Below are 17,670 nucleotides of genomic sequence, written 5' to 3'. Positions count from 1 at the left end.
TTTACCGAATTCAACATTTCATGTATTCGCTTGTTAGCTGAGCCTCAAAATTCACAACAGCACATGCTGAAATAGCGGACACAACGCACAGTAAGTAGTTTCTTCGTTCGCTGATACGACTTACAGTCATACAGGTAAGAGAGAGTGAATATTCGGCTTTGTTCGAAGATCTGACAGTTCTGGTTCTCTTCAGAAGATTTCGCAACCTGTTCCTGTGGCTGGAAGGGGATGGCTTGGGTGGGGCGTTTACACAAACAAGACCTTTATATGAGAACAGTGTTGCCAAGCATTGCCTCCTGTCCCCGAGACACCACAGTCTGCTTTTGTAGGCGCACTGCAAACCCAAGGCCCCGTCGGCGCGTTGCTGTGGTACTTGGCAGCGAACGGCGCCTAGCGCCACAGCCTGGGTAATTCAAAAGAGATAAATGGTGCAGTAATACTGCACTTGTGTAGAAAGGTCAAAAAGTAAACATGGTTGAAAAAAAAATTATTTCTGAGAGTAGCGCAAACCTGCAAACTTATGCAGGAACCGCCCCTGCCAACAAGACTGGTAATACAGCGAACCTCGTGATGACTGGGTGTTGTGTGATGTCCTTAGGTTAGTTAGGTTTCAGTAGTTCTAAGTTCTAGGGGACTGATGACCACAGCTGTTAAGTCCCATAGCGCTCAGAGCCATTTTTGAATACGGCGAATGTGTAGAAGTTGTTATTGGAAAGGCACCGGAATACTACGCCGAGGATAAGAAGAGAGCGTACACCGACCGGAGCGAATGAAGGAGATGTTCTGGCAGCTACTGCTCGTACTCCACGTGATAACTTCAGAGAAAATGCACGTGCCTGTGGAATAAGTCAGCCCAGCGTCGTTCGCGTTTTGCTTCCATCCCTGTCTAGCGCCACCTCTCTAACAGGCTAACTAGCGGTGTTGCAGAAGACGTATGGAATACTTTTACTCAGTTGTGATGCAGCGACAGGACTAAAGGGACTGTCTTCAAAGAATTGTCGTTACCAATGAAGCTACATTTACAAATCACGGGAAACTTAATGAAAAAAATATGCATTATTAGACTTCTGAGAATCTTCGATGGGTGAGGCAGAGTGAACATCAGAGGCAGTGGAGTGAGAACGTTTTGGTGCTAGGTTATTGGGGACTACGTGATTGCTCCTTACTTCATTCGAGGGACCTTGATGGGTAAAAGACACGCAAAATTCGGTACAGAATTGCTGGTGCTTCTACCACAGGAAGTACCACTCTAAATATGTAAATTTGTGTAGTAGCAGCACGACGGGTGCCTGGCTCACTACTTGTGTGAGGGGAGGCTCTCACTCATCTACTTCGTGGTCGCTGGATACGACGAGAAGGCGTTGTCAGTTGAGTTGCGCGGTCACTTGATATGACTCTACTGTACTGTTTCTTCTGGTGTGAACTCAAAGACGAAACCCATCCACAGACTACGGTGCCTCAGAACGATGTAAATTCTCGCACTGTTGCAGCATGTTTAATGATATCGAAGTAAGTTTACCAGTCCGTCTCAAAAACGTAGAAACTGTGACTGTACACTTGTATTCCAGTAGGCGGCGGGCATTAGAAATGCTTTACAACATAAAAGGAACTTTAAGGAAGTGTTTATGTCTTTTGTGATTTTTTTTTTTTATTGGGGCTTCTGATCTAATGTTGGCATGTATGTATGCATCTAGACATAAAACTCATGACGGTAAACTATTATTTAACAATAATTATACACTACTGGCCATTAAAATTGCTACATCATGAAGATGACGTGCAACAGACGCGAAATATAACCGACAGGAAGAAGATGCTGAGATATACAAATTATTCGCTTTTCAGAGCATTCACACAAGACTGGGACAGGTGGCGACACCTACAACGTGCTGACATGAGGAAAGTTTCCAACCGATTTCTCATACACAAGCTGCAGTTGACCGGCGTTGCCCGGTGAAACGTTCTTGTGATGCCTCGTGTAATGGGGATAAATGCGGACCATCACGTTTCCGACTTTGATAAAGATCGGATTGTAACCTATCGCGATTGCGGTTTATCGTATCGCGACATTGCTGCTCGCGTTGGTCGAGAACCAATGACTGTTAGCAGAATATGGAATCGGTGGGTTTAGGCGGGTAATACGGATCGCCGTGCTGAATCCCAACGGCCTCGTATCAATAGCAGTCGAGATGACAGGCATCTTATCCGCATGGCTGTAACGGATCGTGCAGCCACGTCACGATCCCTGAGTCAACAGATGGGGGCGTTTGCAAGACAACAACCATCTGCACGAACATTTCGACGACGTTTGCAGGAGCATGGACTATCAGCTCGGAGACCATGGCTGCGGTTACCCTTGACGCTGCATCACAGACAAGAGCGCCTGCGATGGTGTACTCAACGACGAACATGGGTGCACGAATGGCAAAATGTCATTTTTTCGGATGAATCCGGGTTCTGTTTACAGCATTATGTTGTCGATTCCGTGTTTGGCGATATCGCGGTGAATGCACATTGGAAGCGTGTATTCGTCATCGCCATACTGGCGTCTCACCCGGCGTGATAGTATGGCGTGCAATTGGTTACACGTTTCGGTCACCTCTTGTTCTCATTGACGGAACTTTGAACAGTGGACGTTAAATTTCACATGTGTCACGACCCGTGGCTCTACCCTTCATTCGATCCCTGCGAAACCCTACGTTTCAGCAGGATAATGCACGACCGCATATTGCAGGTCCTGTACGGGCCTTTCTGGGTACAGAAAATGTTCGACTGCTGCCCTGGCCAGCATATTCTCCAGATCTCTCACCAACTGAAAACGTCTGATCAATGGTGGCCGAGCAGCAGGCTCGTCACAATACCCCAGTCACTACTCTTGATGAACTGTGGCATCGTGTTGAAGCTGTACCTGTACACGCCAGCCAAGCTCTGTTTGACTCAATGCCCAGGCGTATCAAGGTCGTTATTACGGCCAGAGGTGGTTGTTCTGGGTACTGATTTCTCAGGATATATGCACACAAATTGCGTGAACACGTAATCACATGTCAGTTCTAGTACAATATATTTGTTCAATGAATACCCGTTTATCATCTGCAATTCTTCTTGGTGTAGCAATTTTAACGGCAAGTAGTGTAATTTACCTCCTTGTCTTACAAATACATTAAATTTTGACGTGCAACTTTCTTTCAAGGGTTTGTCAGAAGCAAAGGCAGGACTGTTACCATAATTAACTGGTGAATTATCCTTAGATGCGCCCGCCCGGTTAGCCGTGCGTTAGACCGCACGGCTTTCCGCATTGGGAAAGAGCGCCTGGCCCCCGGCACGAATCCGCGCTTCTGTCTGGAATTGCGCAACTGCTCGGGCATGGATGTGTGTGATGTCCTTAGGTTAGTTAGGTTTCAGTAGTTCTAAGTTCTAGGGGACTGATGACCTCCGATGTTAAGTCCCATAGTGCTCAGAGCCAGTTGAACCATTTGAATCTACCCGGCGGACTTGTGTCGAGGTCCGGTGAGCCGGCAAGTGTGTGGATGGTTTTTTGAAGTTTTTCCTCCTGCTTCTGCGAACGCGGGCTGGTTCCCCTTATTCCGCCTCAGCTACACTGGTGTGTGACCTCCGCTTGCCTTGGGGGGGGGGGGGGGGGGTATACCGGGGGCCGAACCGCACAATTACCCTGAAAGAGTGATTCTGTGTGGGGCGGCGGAGGGGTGAAGTCGACTACGGTAGTCGTCATGGGGTTGTGGACCATTGCGGCTGCGACGGGTACAGAACCTCTCCGTCGTTTCTAAGACCCCGGTTAACATACAGTACAATACAATCCCTAGATGCGACGGCCTTTGCCTTCCAGTTGGTGTGTTTAATTTAAAACTTTTCTTTCGTGTTCCGCTTTTCTAAGCACACTCTCTTAGCTGCGTCAAGCTAGTGTGTCCCATTAACCTGGCGCGACAGTATCGTACAAGATCAGGAATTTCCTAAGTTCAAAGTATCGTAATTTCTCTGAAGGTGATTACGATATTTCATATTGTACTGGAATTGCTAAAGTGAGCAGCTTACCTGACTACTCTGTGTAACAAGCGTAGTATTTGAATGGAAGATGATTAATATGCGACTGTTGTTTCAAAATGTCTAATTTTCATCTTCCGCTAGTGTATTCGTGTTTACAGACGCTGTCGGTGGTGGTAAGATGCTTAAAAAGGGATGTTACAAGAAATTATTTATTTCGCTTATTACTACTCGTAGGTATTTTTGTGATTGCCCGTAGAAAAAAAATGTTATTTAAAGTTTAGGGACAGGGACGCTAAGGGGATACGGTTTCGTTTCCCTAGGTTCTCAGAAATACTTTTTGTGAATCTCATTTCAATGAATAGCGGTCTCAACCAATGTTACAGACATCAGACGGAAAGGAGTGGTGGGAGAGGGGGAGAAAGAGAGAGAAAGAGAGAGAGAGAGAGAGAGAGAGAGAGAGAGAGAGAGAGAGAGAAGGAGAGAACCGGAGCATATTGAATAAGCGGATTGGAAATCTTCCTCAGTTTGACAGGTGCTTTGAAACTTCGCATAAATCTGCCATGCGTTCGCTGAAACGCATGCGGAGGTTTATACGTGAAGCAGTTTCGAGGATCCTACCTCTTCGAATCTTTCATCCAAGCCTGGCGTTCGTACGCTCATTACTTGAGATTGCAAACATGTTAAACCAAAGTACTCTCAGGACAGCAAAATATTGTTATAATTTTCTGTCTAGGACTTAATAAGAGTAACTCCACAAAGTACAAAGTCAATTTAACCATAACGTTCTCCATATTAACACAGTTTATACTGTCCCTCATTTCTAATCACTTCCCGGCAGAGTTACAGGACGTTAACGTAGCAATATAATTTGCATCGGTTTGGAAACAAACAAGTGGACTAGAAATGAGATAGAGAGATACAATTACACTAGTCTAAATTGTGACTGAACATCAGAAAGATACGATGCTTACTGACTAGCAGAAATAGGACGAATATAGAAAACGACAGGGAAAGAACAGAGGATACTTCATTTCGAGGAATTTCTATTCTTACAATATTAAATCACGTCCACGGCAATCTCGACGAAACAGTTTAGCCGTAATTGTCCTGTATAGCTATTTAAAAAACATGGAAAAGGAAGTGAGATATTTGCTATTACGTTAAAAACTAGGAAACGCTATGAGCAAGGAAGATTTCATCACCAGATTCTGCATGATAATAGGAGGAGAGCTGTTACCATCAACTACAGAGATAGCACTGAAAAAGGATCCATATCTCATATAAATGAGCTGATATATGCAGCAAACAGTATTAATAATGCCCAAGTTAAAATGTGACGTCATTTGGAATTAAGATAACCTCTTATTCAGTTATCCAAACCCACAAGAGCAAATACAGTCAACGACTTGGGAGAAGATACATCATTTATATAAGCAGGAAAGAAGTCACTGAAGTGGCTAAAGTGACACCCCGTTGTCATGTTGCCACCGTTTACAACAACGACCAATGAGGTTCAGGCTTTGGGTACCGTCAGGGTGAACTTAAATACGGGGGGAAGGATGACTAAAAAAAGGGAACAAAGCACATGTAAAGATTGTTGATGATGGGAAATAACCAAAATAACCAAGCAGCACGCATTGCAGACAGATATGCATGGTGTTAAAAACTAATGAATAATAAAAACAAAAACCCATTTCAGACATCCAGGTTTTGGAGTCAGTGACTGACATATAAAACTATATCGTGCCGATTCGTTTCAGACCGTGGGAAACATCTTCAACTGCTGTTGTTGTTTCTCCTCTGAAAATGTCTCTTACAGTTGGAGAGGAAACATCAGAGAATAGTTTTATATAATATCGACCACAGTCTCTAAGCCCGTAAGTTTTAATCGAAATAAACACGGGTCGTGAACGCCAACACTGTACAAAAGAAACATTTTGTAATTTCTCCGTCACCCTGGAGAAATTCTGGAAAGTAATCCGCTATAAGCGCGATCACTGTCTTTATTGAGTAATCATTTTAACCAATCACCAAGTTCTGAAAGAAATGACTGCGGAATAAATGAGAGGAACGCGGCTGGGGGAGGAATTAGTGTCGACTCGCTCCTTTGCTGTTCCAGTCGCGAACTGCTCTCTGATATTCCGTACGTTAGTATTTGATTTACTAGGCGGCAGTGCGAAACTGCATCGAACACCTTCCGAAAGGCAAAGAACACGGCACCGACCCTGTATCTACTGCTTTTTGGGTAACGTGGACAAGCGGGTCGAGATAGGTATCATACGGTAGTTGTTTCCGGAAGCCACGTCGATTACTGCTGTTCCAGTGAAGTAATGTTCTGGCGAAATAAATGTTTAGTGTGGAAATCATGGTTCTTTGTAGTGACACAGTCTTTTTTAGTGATCTGTTTTGGAAGTTTGAGGCTTTTGTCTATGGTCTATTACTGAAGTTCCGCGAGGGTCGGCTATGGTTCTAGACTTTTTCTTGCAATCCGCCACGAAATCTATCTGGAACAAAATGCAGTAGACACCTTTCCATTCAGTAAAAGCTTTATCCTTCTTTGTAAATCGCAGGACCTTTGACAACTACGGTTTCTATTGCTCATTCGGAATGTAGATGGTCGAAAATCCGCGTAAGACACTTAGCAGATTGTTTCTAAAGCAAACCAAAGTCTACATTGAAATGTTAGTTCTCATCCAATTTTGAATAATCAATCGTGAAACATAGCGCAACACGGATTTTTGATGCCCAGTTTTTGATAAATGATGTATCATACCCTTTCAGTTTGAGAAACACTAACCGCTATCTTGCACATACTAACTTTTCGATCTTCCATTCCCGTATCATGAACTTCACAATGGTTTCTGATGTGTTGATCTCAAATTTCCTAGTGGACTGCGCTCCAGCTTCTGTTCAGTTAAACTCGTTCATCTTAATATAAATAATATTTATAACCATTACATAGTCTGCATAGATGAGTTGCTGCCAAATACCTTAAAAGACAATAATAATAACAGGACCAAATGATCTTCGTCGTGTACACCAAGTATAAAACAAATAAATTGAACTGCTTGACATTTAACAGTTGTCGTCGTGCTCCATTTCAATAGTGAATTTTTTTGTGTCCCAAAAATGTGCATGATTTGTCAATACACACCATTTTATCAACGTGCCAATCTGCAAACTTATGTTCATATTTATCTTGAGATGAATTTTTCGTTTTCAGTGTTTACTGTCTGTATGCCGAACTGCTCAGTGTGGGTATTGACAACCCAGGGGGGTACTGGTTTCAGTATATATGCACTTACACGATTCAGTTATGCAATGTTGCGCCAAGGATTTAAAGAAGTAGCTGGGATGTATTAGCAATTTACAAAAATTGGTACCATTTACGGGTGTACAATTGCTACGACAGCGAATAGTGCGAAACGAGATTTGGGAAAGAAACATCAGGATCATCCTAATTAGAATTGGACTCGACGGATTTTCATTCTTCTGGAACACCAGTTTATTGAATTATTTCCTAGTAAGAAGCTCACGTGTTTCAGGATAAATGTTAGTGATTGGGACTTACGGCAAAATAATGCAAGACAGCTTACTAACGACAGTGCCAGAATCTATATTCCGTGCAGGAAGTGCTCCAACCGGGAGTATATGTGTGTGTTAAGAAGTGCATGGAGCTACTTGGTGACGAGGAAGAATATTCAGAGGCGAAGAGTTACGGAGTACCTGAAGACGACATGCGGCGAACAAAAGCACATCATCCACAACTGCCCCGAAGAAAGACTTCCGCACTTCACTGGCACCATGTTTACTTTATTAGGAGCAGAAATCCAGTACATCACCTCCTTTCGAAGCAAAACCAACAGCTGATAAAATATGTATTGGAAACCAACACTCTGACAACAGGGATATTATAGTCCATACTTGTACTCAATGGCACCAGTTTTATATTCAGTGAGGCAATAACTATGCAAGTGATGATAAAATATCTGTACGTGTTAATGCACTTCACCAAACACAGCAGTCCGAAAGAATTCACTACTCATTATCCTTAAAAAACAGAAATAATGGAAATGGACAGCATTGCAAGATAATACACAGGTAAAAACGAGACATAACAAATGAAGGCCCACATAACGCAAATTTTCAAAAAACGAGAAATAAAGTTTAATTGATGAGATATAACCTTTAATATAGTCGTTGTAACAACTGTGTTACACAGCATCACGAAAATGTATTGTCAAGTACTAATAAGTTCAAATAAAAAAATCCATTTTGAGGTGTCACTTTTGGACATCACTAATATTGAGCACATTGTTCTATCGGTATTAGAAATTTGAGACACTCCTCCTAGAAGTAGCTTCTTACCTGTCTCCACAGGATATATTAATGACTTAACCGTAACTCGTTAACGGGAATCGAACGAAGGTCGCACATGTGGCAGTGAGCACGCTGACCTCTTAGCCCTAGAAGTGGACACAGCGTCGTGTATTTTCTGATTTCAATTCTACGTGTGGGTTTGGTGGTGATGAATTAGATTTTTGGATGTAATGTGCCATACTAGAATTTTATTTCTGAAGAGTCTGGAAATTTTTGATGTTTTATTCAAGGGTATACGAAAATGAAAGGCAGCTTCTTAGGCCTCGTCATAACATAGCAAAGGTCTGAGATCTCTTTTCTATACGAAAATATTTAAAAAAATTGATTCTCTTCACGTTCGGAATAAAATTTGTGAGATGCACGTGGATTGGAATCAAACCTTTAATATACATTGTCTTTCAGAAGGAAACAGTGTAAATTGATACGCTGATCATAACAAACATTTGTCTACCAAGAATTTCTGACTTGAATAAAACTGCAATCAAAATACTGTGTCTGTATCGTTGTTTGTTTTAGTAACAAATCCCATTAGTAATTTAACATGGGTTACAACAACTACAAAATGCACGATGTTTACAAAAAAGTTTTTGTCGAGACGTAAACTGAAGGTCTTTTTGCAACACAAATTTTATATGTTGTTAACATACGATCGCCGTTAGTATACCAAATAGCTTCAAGTAGCTATATCTGTGTAAGAATCAATGGGAAAGCACATGCAAGTCCTTCCAGAATGTAACGTACTATCACCTCTCAACATCTTCATTCACAGCTGAAATTCACCACATTTAGCTTTATAATTTTTTCATGTTACAATACCTTCGGCATCATGTTTGAAACTCAGTTCAAAATCCTATCTTAGAAAAGAGCAATTTACTACGTTATGGATGAACAAATAAGTAATAATGGACACACCAAGTCGAAATTAATTGCATACAAAGTCTTGGTTACTCTAATTATTTAATTTTATTGAAAGTTGAGCTAGGTAGTTCCTAATTTTCATTTGATATTATCCTCTCCCCTTTCGAAATTATTCTAAATTTCTATATATTCTATTACAGATCTGTCGGGTGGCCTGGTTTCTATTGTTACGGTGTCCAACATGTGGAGGAAAACCTGACTTTCCTAGAAATTTGCCCATCTTAGGTCTTCACTACACTTTAAATACCAGTTTAGTGAATCACTCGTTAGGTAATTTTTAGTCCTGTTATTCTATATCTACACAAAACTAGAGCTGAAAATATGCGTAATGTTGTCAGCACATCTGCAGGTATTTGGATTCAGATATATTTCATTCCGAACTTTTAGACGTTCAGGCAGTTTCCAGTATTAACTATCTAGGAGAATACTGGCGTCCCGCATACTATCATTTTCCAGGAATGTCGTCCCGATATCCTGATCCCATTGTGCAATAATAAAGTAGTTTGATTCGTACTAATTTCAAAATCTATTACTTTGCATGACACACATTCCATAGTTGGAGAGAAGTACATTAATTTCACAATTGTTTATTCCTTAAGTTGTGCTGTAAAGCTTTTATGAAAGATAGTTTTACTTATAGCCACTACAAAGCTGCTAAGACATTTACCGTTCAGCAACTAGCATCGACGCTATGTTGTCATCTGGCTTACTTGAAGGTTTCCATAGTATTCAAATATGTTATAAATTAATAAAAACTGTGAAAGTAAGTGCGACTAGAGCTACAAGCTTGGTATACATCAGAACCATGATACCACAGATCAGTAACAACAATTACATTGTCACAAAGTACTCTAAGTATGGCATTATCTCATCTACACTAGAAAACAACTATGATGACATAATGACAAAACTAGTTTCAAAAGTATAAATATTTTATCAGTTTCACGGTGGTTTATATCAAAATGTGTAATCATTTGGTCACCTATATAGACTACACTCCTGACAGACATCTTGAAGACTAATGTACAGATTCTCCAACCAACAAATGAAACGAAAAAGCTATCGAAATATCATGTATATAAGAATACTGAAGGAAGTATATAGCTAAACTATGCTGTTTTTGAAACCAAACTTCAGTGTTTTATTCTTTTTTTGTATGTTAACAGGAGTGTGCCCCTATGTTTTGAAGCGTCACCTGTCAGACGAGAGTTGCCGGATGAGCGACTCGGTTTCCGCGGCGCGCCAAGTCCCGTGGACGCCGCTGAGGGTCGCAGGACGCAGCCGAGCTTCCAGGCGTCGCGACGCAGCGAGCGCGGGCCGCCGACTGCCGAACGTGAGCGTCGTCACCGCCGCCGCACCGCCGCCGAGACATCTGCGCATGCGCCGCCTCGGTTGACTACAGCGCCGCAGCTACCCTGGTCTACAGCCCGGCTCGAGCGACGGCGATAGTCCGTGTCAGACTGTCCACCTGCTAGGATGGACGAAGCAAATGGCACGGAATTGCTTACGCACTAAAGAGAGACTACTGCATAATTCCTCTCCTCAAATATGCATCGGTATCCAACTACACAAACTACCACATGTGTGTGACAAAGGGTACTTTGTACTCCACTGTCCCTTATCCCGTATCCTGTTCCAGTCGCGGATGGTTTTCAAACCTCTGTGTAATCCCAGTCTCTAATTTCATCTTCGTAGTCTCTTCGCAGAAAATATGAGCAATAAGCGGAAGCACTACTTTCCTTGCTCTTCTAGAAAAGTAACAGCACCTTGGTGCGAGTCTTGGTACACGAATCTCTTGTACTGTCTGCCACTGGAACTGGATAATCATATCCGTGACGACTTTTTGCTTACTAAGCGAACCTGTGACAATACGGGTTACTGTTCTATGGATCTTCTATGTTTACTCTATCAATCCTTACTGGTGGGGGTAGCAGCATGACGTTCAATATTCAGACATGAACGTTACTGGCAGGGGCTGTAAAATTGATTCCATGTTTTTAGATATCCAGAAGGCTGTTGACACTGTTCCTCACAAACAACCTGTATTCAGATTCCATGCCTATAGAGTATCGTCTCAGTTGCCCGCCAGGATTGTTGATATACTATCAGCAAGGACACATTTCGCAATAATTGACGGAAAGTCATCGAATAAAACAGAAGTAGTATGTGGCGTCCCCAAGGAAGTTCTGTCGGCCCACTGCAGTTCATAATCTATATGAACGCTTTAGGAAATAATCTGAGCAGCCCACTTAGATTGTTTGCATATGATGCTGCCATTTACCACCTTGTAAAGCCATTAGAAGATAAAAAATAATTGCAAAACGATTTAAACAAGATACCTCTATGGTGCAAAAAATGGTAATTTATAAAACAGCGACTACTATTAAATAAATAATATGCAGATAATATTATTCCTGTTAAAGTATACTTATTTGACTGTGATCGGACTAATTTTGTTTCCGTAGGGATATCTATTGAAAAAAGCATTGCCAAGACAAATGGAAATCGGACCAAAGTTCAATCAGTAATCAAGTAAATCGTAATTAAGTAAAAGGAAACCGTCACCAGCCTAATTAGGTGAAGTTTCACCCAGTACCAGCATGGTACACGAACAAGTTAACTATTGGAACTGACTTTCAATGATACTGAGTTTCTGTTTTGCTGGTAAGATACCGGGTGATCAAAAAGTCAGTATAAATTTGAAAACTGAGTAAATCACGGAATAATCTAGATAGAGAGGTACAAATTGACACACATCCTTGGAATGACATGGGGTTTTATTAGAACCAAAAAAATACAAAAGTTCAAAAATGTCCGACAGATGGCGCTTCATCTGATCAGAATAACAATAATTAGCATAACAAAGTAAGACAAAGCAAAGATGATGTTCTTTACAGGAAATGCTCAATATGTCCACCATCATTCCTCAACAATAGCTGTAGTCGAGGAATAATGTTGTGAACAGCACTGTAAAGCATGTCCGGAATTGTGGTGAGGCATTGGAATCGGATGTTGTCTTTCAGCATCCCTAGAGATGTCGGTCGATCACGATACACTTGCGACTTCAGGTAAACCCAAAGCCAATAATCGCACGAACTGAGGTCTGGGGACCTGGGAGGCCAAGCATGACGAAAGTGGCGGCTGAGCACACGATCATCATCAAACGACGCGCGTAAGAGATCTTTCACGCGTCTAGCAATATGGAGTGGAGCGCCATTCTGCATAAACATCGTACGTTCCAGCAGGTGTTTATCAGCCAGGCTGAGAATGATGCGATTCTGTAACATATCGGCGTATCTCTCACCTGTCACGGTAGCAGTTACTGACGTTTTGCTGTCCAGTGCCATCTGTCGCACATTTTGTGAACTTAGTTCTTTTTTTTTCTTTTTTGTTCTAATAAAACCCCATGTCATTCCAAGCATGTGTGTCAAGTTTTACCTCTCTATCTACATTATTCTGTGGTTTATTAAGTTTTCAAAATTTGTATTGACTTTTTGATCACCCTGTACAAGACAGTAGCAGAATTTAGCAAGTGATGTATCAGTTATTTGACTGTAATACACAGGGGAAGTATTAATACGTTTAGGTAACATGTGGCTCTCAATAACACTTGCTGTCCGTACATTACAGTAGGAAACTAATGACGATTATAGGTAGATGATCACTGATGGTGGAGCACTACTGACCTGGACAAGATTTTATTTTGTCAGTTCAGTTATGGAAAATTACCACTATTGAAGTAGTACTGACTACTATTTGCATTCTCAGTGGAAATTCACTTTCTGATATTAATTATCTTAACTGGGACGTGTGTTGCCTGGATCTAGTATAGTTTGAATATTTGTAGCCAGTTGCTTATTCTTGATTGCTGTTATTGTGATACAGGTATGACATTTAATCTGGGCCATTTATTACATTGGGACCCCAGAAGCTAATCTGTCGGTAGAGTGAAATAGAGGGTGACAAGTTTAATGACAACACAATATAGGAAACACTGTTAACTACATAACACATGAAACTGTAAATACTATTATTTCAATGAGAAGAATCTTTGAACTGAATGATTTAAATCTTGTCTTAGTAATTGTAGTTTGATGAAACTTTAACTGTCCATTTCTGAAAACTACGTGGAATATTTCAACACTTATGCTCAAGAAATGATTATGTACTTTAAAACTACACAAAGTTTTATAGCTATTGTTAAGGGAGATGGTTACTTTTCAGTTCAGCAAAGTAGGATATTCGGATATATCGTAGCACTTGGGATAGGACCTGGTCTAGGTACATGAATGAGGGCAAAAAGCGGCTGCTCAGCACAAAGTTTACAGAACATAAAATTGTTATTGAAAAGAAAACCACAAAGCTGGTCGATGAAATTATACAGTACTCAACTGATAAGTTGAGCTGAAGGTGGTGGCAATGTCGATCTCCTGTGCTATTCAAGAATGGCGGCAAAAGTATCGATGGCTCTTTGGTACAACAAGTTCTTTAAATTCTCTTCTCAGCGTTTGATTTTCATAGTACAGAGCGAACCATAGGATGCCCTGAATAATAAGACGAATTACTACAACATCCGAGGCTATGTTATATAATCTTGCAGTTCTTCCCGCCTCCTTCAGTTTACATGATGCGCACCCTTTGCCTGCTCGCCGCCAACTGACGCATGCCACACAGCAGCCTTTCAGGTCGACCGCCAGATCCACCTTTTCTGTTCCTGCCTAACCAGTTTCGTTGCGGAGTGACTTCCCCCCAAGTTTTACACGATTACAAATCTACTTTTGCTGTCCATGTACCAGAATTACAACTAAATTTGTTGACTTTTACATTCTTTCACACCACATTACTTCTGAAATTACATTCACAGTTTAATTACAATTACATAAAGTATCATAAGTAGCAGATAAAGCATTTACATCTATGTTGCATCAAAGAGCATGGTTATACAGAAGTCACATTAGGTAAAAGCAGACAAAGAAGTTAGATAAGACCATTATAGGTAATATCGATAATAGTGTTACACACTGACTCTAAACAAAGTGTGAAGGCATCCACATTACTAAAAGGAATCCGCAAAATTTCGGCTACACGATTAATCACACAAATCTAAAGACTCGAAATTCGTTTAAATGCTTTGGGATTACAATTATGAATAACTTAAATTGTAACGATCACATTGATAATGTTGTGGGGAAAGTAAACGAAAGACTACGATTTTTGGCAGAACGCTTAGAAAATCCAAAAGGTTTACTTAAGAGACTGATTACACTACGCATGTCCGCCATCTTCTCGTGGTCAGTGTACGATCAGCATTATTTAGGGTCGACGGAGCACACTGAAAAAGTTGAAGAAAAGGGCAGCTCGTTCTTATTATTGCGAAGTAGAGGAGAAAATGCCATGGATACGGTAAGCGAATTGGAGCGGCAATCCTTAAAACAAAGTGGTTTTTCCAGCGGCAAGTTCTTTTCATGAAACCTCAATCACCAACTTTCTCGTCAGAGCGTGGAATTATTTTGTTGGCGCCCACCTACATTGTGAGAAAAGATCATCATAATAAAATAACAGAAATCAAAGTTCGCACGGAAAGATTTAAGTGTTAGTTTTTTCCGCGAAGTGTTCAAGAACAGAACTGTAGAGAAACAGCTTGAAGGTGGTTTGATGGACCCTCTGCCGGGCACTTAATTATGAACTGCAAAGGAATCACATAAACTTACATGTACATGTTTCAGTTGAACGAGACTTCTATAAGGTTCCTCCTTTGTAAGTGGACTTCCTGAGCGTGATTACACTGTATCTCTGTTCGGCATGTGAATTTCTAATTTTAAGTGTTCGTCCCACTTTGAATCGTACGTATGTGTACTGGAAGGACCCGCGGTCTGTGGTTACCATTTTTGATTAGTGAGGAAGAGTCCTCGGTCTAGGTTCGAACTCTACGACTGCTTAAATTTTGACTAAAAATCGTCAGAAGTGGCGGCTGAAGACATCCGACATAAGAAGTCATCCTCATTCAGCCGACGGCCTTGTAAGAGAGAGCGGAGGAGCAGGTAGAAGTTCAGGATATTCTCTTGCCCTTGGGGAGCGAAACTGCCCCACAGGGCGGAAGATTCAGCAATGATCAACGGCATGAGGATGCAGAAGGCAATAGTAACCACTTCATTAGACATACATAAAGCGAATCCACAGGACATGTGGCCTGTAATTGTAAAAGTGTCATGATGACCTCTGCATTGGTAAAAGATTCCGGAAAATCTCCGTGAGGGCACTGCCAAAGGGGAGGTGAAAATGAGAAAAAGATTAAATAATCAGCGAAAGGATAACGCTCTACGAGTCGGGGGGGGGGGGGGTGGAACGTCAGAAGTTTGAACATGGAAGCTAGAAAATCTGAAATAGAAAATGGTAAATCTGAATCTAGATCTAGTGGGTGTTAGTGAAATGAAATGCAAGGAAGGAAAGGATTTATGGTAAAACAAGTATAGAGTTATCAGCAACAGCAGAAAACGGTATAACTTGAGTAGGATTCATTAATATTAGAAAGGTAGGACAGACAGTGAGTTATTATAAACACTTCAGTCATGGAGCTGCTCTCATCAGTACCGACAGCAGACCAACACCGACAACAATAGTTCTCGTACACATGCCGACGCCGCAAGCAGAGGACGAAGAGATGGAGAAAGTACATGATGATATTGAAGGGCTAATACAGTACATAATGGGAGACTGAAATCTAATAGTCATGGGGGGACTGGAACTCAGTTGTAGGTGGAGTACAAGAAAAGGTTACTGGAGAATATGGCCTTGGGACAAGGAATGTGAGAGGAAAAAGACTAAGTAGGTCTGCAATAAGTGTCAATTAGTAAAATCGAAAACTCTGTTCAAGAATCGCAAGATGAGTAGGTATTCTTGCAAACGGCCGGAAGATATGCAAAAATTTCAGTAAAATTACGTCGTGGTCAGGCATAGATCCCGAAATCAGATAACGCATATTAAAGCGTCCCCAGAATCACGTATAGACTCATACCAAAATTCAGTAATAATGAAGAGTAGGCTGCAGTTTAAGAGACTAGTCGGGAACAATCAGTGCCCAAGAAGTGGGATAACGAAGTACTAAGGAATGGAGAGACGCCCTTCAAGTTCCCTGATATGAAATACCTCAGCTGATCAACGAAAGAGGGAGCTACAAAAATGTTCAGGAAAATTCGGGAATAGAGAAATACATTTCAGTTAGGAACGAAATAAATAAGAAGTGTAGGGAAGCTAAGGTAAAATGGATGCACGAAAACTGCAAAAATCGAAAAAGAAATGTTTGTCGAAAGGACTGACTCAGCATATACACTACTGGCCATTAAAATTGCTACACCACGAAGATGACGTGCTACAGACGCGAAATTTAACCGACAAGAAGAAGATGCTGTGATATGGTAGGGATTAGCTTTTCAGAGCATTCACACGAGGTTGGCGCCGGTGGCGACACCTACAACGTTCTGACATGAGGAAAGTTCCCAACCGATATCTCATACACAAACAGCAGTTGACCGGCGTTGCCTGGTGAAACATTGTTGTGATGCCTCGTGTAAGGAGGACAAATGCGTACCATCACGTTTCCGGCATTGATAAATGTTGGATTGCAGCCTATCGCGATTGCGGTTTATCGTATCGCGACATTGCTGCTCGCGTTGATCGAGATCCAATGACTGTTAGCAGAATATGGAACCAGTGGGTTCAGTACGGTAATACGGAACGCCGTGCTGGATCCCAACGGCCTCGTATCACTAGCAGTAGAGATGACAGGTATCTTATGCGCATGGCTGTAACGGATCGTGCAGCCACGTCTCGATCCGTGAGTCAACAAATGTGGACGTCTGCAAGACAACAACCATCTGCACGAACAGTTCGACAACGTTTGCAGCAGCATGGACTATCAGCTCGGAGACCATGGCTGCGGATACCCTTGACGCTGCATCACAGACAGGAGCGCCTGCGATGTACTCAACGACGAACCTGGGTGCACGAACGGCAAAACGTCATTTTTTCGGATGAATCCAGGTTATGTTTACAGCATCATGATGATCGCATCCGTGTTTGGCAACATCGCAGTGAACGCACATTGGAAGCGTGTAATCACTGGCGTATTACCTGGCGTGATGGTATGGGGCGCCATTGGTTACACGTCGCGGTTACCTCTTGTTCTCATTGACGGCACTTTGAAGAGTGGACGTTACATTTCAGATGTGTTACGACCCGTGGCTCTACCCTTCATTCGATGCCTGCGAAACCCTACATTTCAACAGGATAATGCACGGCCGCATGTTGCAGGTTCTGTACGGGCCTTTCTGGATACAGAAAATGTTCGACTGCTGCCCCGGCCAGCACATT

Source organism: Schistocerca serialis, chromosome 2, assembly GCF_023864345.2.
Source record: "Schistocerca serialis cubense isolate TAMUIC-IGC-003099 chromosome 2, iqSchSeri2.2, whole genome shotgun sequence".
Taxonomy (NCBI): Eukaryota; Metazoa; Arthropoda; class Insecta; order Orthoptera; family Acrididae; genus Schistocerca; species Schistocerca serialis.
Note: the sequence above shows the minus strand (reverse complement) of the source record.